Here is a 5594-nt window from a genome sequence, read left to right on the forward strand (position 1 = left end):
ATCGGTGGCAGCTAGTACTCCGGGGACGGCGACCGCCGACGCCTGCTCGTACCAGGAGGGGGAGTAGCCTCGGCAGAATCCGTGACAGTACCCCCCCCTTGACGCGCGGCTCCAGCCGTGCGCCGACCCCGGCCTCGGGGACGGCCAGGAGGACGCGGACCCGGGCGCGTGGGATGCCCACGGTGGAACTCAGTCAGGAGGGATGGATCGAGGATGTCCCTCCTGGGCACCCAGCACCGTTCCTCCGGACCGTACCCCTCCCACTCCACGAGATACTGGAGACCACTCCTCCGGCGCCTCGAGTCCAATATAGTCCGGACCCTGTACGCCGGTGCCCCCTCGATGTCCAAAGGGGGTGGAGGGGTCTCTCCTATCTCCTCCTCTTGGAGTGGACCAGCTACCACCGGCCTGAGAAGAGACACATGGAACGAGGGGTTAATATTTTTGTACTCAATAGGCAGTTGTAATCTGTAACACACCTCGTTCAATCTTCTCAGGACTTTGAAGGGCCCCACAAACCGCCGACCCAGCTTCCGGCAGGGCAGGCGGAGGGGCAGGTTTCGAGTCGAGAGCCAGACTCGATCTCCCGGTGCCTACACCGGCCCCTCACTGCGGTGGCGATCGGCGCACGCCTTCTGTTGACGGATGGCACGCTGCAGATGGACATGGGCAGCGTCCCACGTCTCTTCTGAGCGCCGAATCCACTCGTCCACCGCAGGGGCCTCGGTCTGGCTCTCGTGCCACGGTGCCAGGACCGGCTGATACCCTAAAATACACTGGAAAGGTGTTAATCCGGTGGAGGAGTGGCGGAGAGAGTTCGGGCCATCTCTGCCCAGGGGATATACCTCGACCACTCCTCCGGCCGGTCCCGGCAATAGGACCTCAAAAACCTACCCACATCCTGGTTAACACGTTCAACCTGCCCATTGCTCTCTGGGTGGTACCCCGAGGTAAGGCTAACCGAGACCCCCAGGCGTTCCATGAAAGCCCCCCAGACTCTGGAGGTGAACTGGGGACCTCGGTCGGACACAATATCCTCGGGGACCCCATAGTGCCGGAACACGTGGGTAAAGAGGGCCTCGGCGGTCTGTAGGGCAGTAGGGAGACCCGGCAGTGGGAGGAGACGACAGGCCTTAGAAAACCGATCCACAACGACCAAAATGGTAGTATTACCCTGGGAAGGGGGTAGATCGGTCACAAAATCTACCGAGAGGTGGGACCATGGTCGTTGTGGAACGGGCAGAGGATGTAACTTACCCCTGGGCAAATGTTTAGGTGCCTTACACTGGGCACACACCGAGCAGGAGGAGACATAAACCCTCACATCCCTGGCTAACGTTGGCCACCAGTATTTCACGCTAAGGCAGTGCACCGTCCGACCAATACCAGGATGTCCAGAGGAGGGTGATGTATGAGCCCAAGAAATAAGCCGATCACGAACCTCGAGCGGAACGTACGTCCGCCCCACAGGACACTCGGGGGGAGTAGGGTCGGTACGCAGCGCCCGCTCGATTTCCGCATCGACCTCCCATACTACCGGAGCCACCAGACAAGACTTCGGCAGCATGGAAGTAGGCTCAATGGACCTCTCCTCCGTGTCATACTGTCGGGACAGTGCGTCTGCCTTACCGTTCTGGGACCCAGGGATGTATGTGATCTTAAAAACAAACCGGGTTAGGAACATGTTCCACCTAGCCTGACGAGGGTTCAATCTCCTAGCTGCCCGGATGTACTCCAGGTTACGGTGATCAGTCAGAATGAGAAAAGGGTGTTGAGCCCCCTCAAGCCAATGCCTCCACACCTTTAGGGCCTGGACTACAGCTAACAGCTCCCTGTCCCCAACGTCATAATTGCGCTCCGCCGAGCTGAGCTTCTTGGAGTAGAACGCACAGGGGCGGAGCTTAGGTGGCGTGCCGGACCGTTGTGACAGGACTGCCCCAATACCGGTCTCGGACGCGTCCACCTCTACTTGGAAAGGCAAAGAGGGATCCGGATGCGCCAGCACCGGGGCCGAGGCGAACAGGTTCTTAAGCTTGACAAATGCCCTGTCCGCCTCAGCTGACCACTGCAAGCGCACCGGACCCCCCTTTAGCAGGGACGTAATGGGAGCTGCAACCTGTCCAAAACCCCGGATAAACCTCCGGTAGTAATTAGCAAAACCCAAGAACCGCTGCACCTCTTTTACGGTGGTTGGAGTTTGCCAATTACGCACAGCTGATACCCGATCTACCTCTATCTCCACGCCAGACGCGGACAACCGATAACCCAAAAAGGAGACGGACTCCTGGAAGAACAGGCATTTCTCTGCCTTGACATACAAGTCATGCTCCAACAGTCGTCTCAATACTCGGCGCACCTGGGCTACATGCTCGGCTCGTGTAGAAGAATACACTAGAATGTCGTCAATGTACACCACTACACCCTGCCCATGCATGTCCCGGAAAATCTCATCAACAAAGGATTGGAAGACTAAAGGAGCATTCATTAACCCATACGGCATGACGAGATACTCGTAATGACCCGAGGTGGTGCTAAATGCTGTTTTCCATTCATCCCCCTCCCTAATGCGCACCAAATTGTACGCGCTCCTGAGATCCAACTTTGTGAAGAAACGCGCTCCGCGTAATGACTCCGTCATCGTCGCAATCAGTGGAAGTGGGTAACTGTATTTTACTGTGATCTGATTGAGACTACGGTAATCAATACACGGGCGCAAATCCCCGTCCTTCTTCTTCACAAAGAAGAAACTCGAGGAGACCGGAGAAGTAGAGGGCCGTATGTATCCCTGTGCCAAGGACTCGGCTATGTAAGTCTCCATAGCCGCAGTTTCCTCTTGAGACAGGGGATACACATGACTCCTGGGAAAAGCTGCTCCGGTCTGGAGATTTATTGCACAGTCCCCCTGTCTATGAGGAGGTAGCCGTGCTTCCCTCGATTTGCTAAACGCTAGTGCTAAATCCTCATACTCGGGGGGAATGCGCAGTGCGGGTACTTGGTTCGGACTCTCTACCGAGGTCGCCCCTATGGAAACACGTAGACATCTCCCTACACACTGGGCAGACCACTCCATAAGAGCCCTCTGTTGCCACGCTATGGTAGGATCGTGGGTGCTTAACCAGGGAAGCCCCAACACCACTGGGTACGCAGGAGAGTCAATCAGATAGAACTGAATGATTTCCTCATGACCCCCCTGCGTAGTCATCGTCAGCGGTGCTGTGACATCCCTGATCAGACCCGACCCCAACGGCCGGCTGTCTAATGCATGGACAGGGAATGGAACTTCTACCGGCCGAAGGGGGAATTCCTAACCTAGCACAAAATGCCCGATCAATAAAGTTCCCAGCTGCGCCTGAATCTACTAGCGCCTTATGCTGGGAATGAGGTGCCACCTGTGGAAAACGCACAGGAATGCTCATGTGACCAACAGAGAGCTCTGGGTAAGTGGGGCGCCTACTCACCTGAAATGACTCCCCCAGTGCGTGACCTGTTGTCCCCTCTCTCAGAAAACCCTCCCCAGCACCTGGCCGCGGTGTGTCCTCCACGGCCACAGTTGGTGCAGGGGTTGGCCCTCCTCGGGTTCTCCCTCCTCCTCTCTCTAGCGCCAGCACCCCCGAGCTCCATAGGAATTGGCTCAGAGGTGCTGGAGGATGGGAATGGACGACCCCCACTCGGGACGTCCCGCGGGCGGCCAGCAGGGTGTCAAGCCTGATGGAGATGTCCACCAGCTGGTCGAAGCATAGGTTGGTGTCCCTGCAGGCCAGCTCACGACGAACGTCTCTCTCGCAGGCTACACCGGTACTGGTCGATGAGGGCCCTCTCATTCCATCCCGCATCCGCAGCTAACGTCCGGAACTCCAGTGCGAACTCCTGTGCGCTCCTCTTCTCCTGTCGGAGGTAGAACAGACGCTCCCCCGCCGCCTTCCCTTCAGGTGGGTGATCGAAGACTGCCCGGAAGCGGCGGGAGAACTCAGCGTAGGTGATGGTAGCTGCGTCTATTCTCCTCCATTCGGCGTTGGCCCATTCCAACGCCTTACCGGATAGACAGGAGATGAGGGCGGAGACGCTCTCGTATCCCGAGGGCGCTGGGTGTATAGTAGCCAGGTATAGTTCTATCTGCAGGAGGAACCCCTGACACCCGGCTGCAGAACCGTCATATGCCCTCGGGAGCGAGAGCCGAATGCCACTGGGTTCCGGTGCTGAGAGAGGAGGACTGGCCGTTGGTGATGGGATCGTGGGCGATGGCGTGGGCACTTCCCTAGTCACCAAGCGACTCAGCTTGTTGGACACCTCGTCAAGGGCGGCCTCAAGTTGCTGGAACAAGATGTCTTGATAGCGTAACCGCTCCTCCAGCAACCTGGGTGCCGCCACTGCTCCTGCTGACTCCATGATGGTGTGTTGTTCTGTCATAAGGTGAGGTGTAGGTGGGGTGGAAGTCATGCGCAGGACACCGAGGCTTAGTCCAAAAGCGTTTACTAAAGTCCCAAAGAAACAATGTAATATACAAAAAGGCACGGCCTCGAAAATACAAAGGAGGCGACTAAGCGCAATTACGCACAAACAAGCGTAATTACAAAATACACAAAACACGACATGTAACACAAACGACTGGCGAAAAACAACACACAAATACCTAACACAAAACAGGGAACTTATAGGCCACGTAATTAGGACACAAACAGAAACAGGTGTACCAGACAGACCAAAGCAATCAACACACGAAACATACAACGGTGGCAGCTAGTATTCCGGGGACGGCGAACGCCGAAGCCTGCCCGAACCAGGAGGAGGAGCAGCCTCGGCCGAAACCGTGACAATGGCATTAATAAAGATTATGCCAGAGTCTCCAGTCAAGTAAAATGATGTGGAATTGCATGAAATGCGTTTATAAAAGGCCAAACATTTCCAGGACCCTAGGCCACACGTTTTTTTTCCCCATGTGTGCAACTTCTGTAAGTGTCTCTACTCTACTGCTCTATGCCACTACAGTAATGTGATGATATGCAATGCAATGCTTTTCTGTCATGACGAGTACATGTTCAACTTAATAAACATGTTTTCCCATCTCAAGAGGTCAAATATTTTTTTTTCTATATATAGTGCCTATGAAGTGCCAAATAAAGTAACATGGTTGACCATAACAGGGTTGACGATTTCATGTTAAATTGGCCATAAATCCTGTCCGGCACAGTGGACTGCTGCTGCTGCTTCTTCTTTTGTGTTTTTTTTTCTTTGTGTTGTTGTTGTTGTTGTTGTTGTTGTTGTTGTTGTTGTTGTTCTTCTTCTTCTTCTTCTTCTTCTTCTTCTTCTTCTTCTTCTTCTTCTTCTTTCATGGAATTATTTTAAAAAACACTATTCACATGTATGACGGATGCATATTTTGCATATATTTACAGATAAAATGACACTTACAATAAAAACGACACAAGATATCAAAGAAAGCCACAGTAAAAGTCTGACTATAAGACCTAAGAACCTGTGTGTGGAATAATGTTAATGTCCTCTGAAGACTGAGAAAAATGAATTGTCACACGGGGAACATGTCATTTAGAGAACATGGCTGATAAAGATAGGCTAATGCAATTAAAATGTACTTT

This window comes from Coregonus clupeaformis, unplaced genomic scaffold, assembly GCF_020615455.1.
Source record: "Coregonus clupeaformis isolate EN_2021a unplaced genomic scaffold, ASM2061545v1 scaf0465, whole genome shotgun sequence".
NCBI classification, from domain to species: domain Eukaryota; kingdom Metazoa; phylum Chordata; class Actinopteri; order Salmoniformes; family Salmonidae; genus Coregonus; species Coregonus clupeaformis.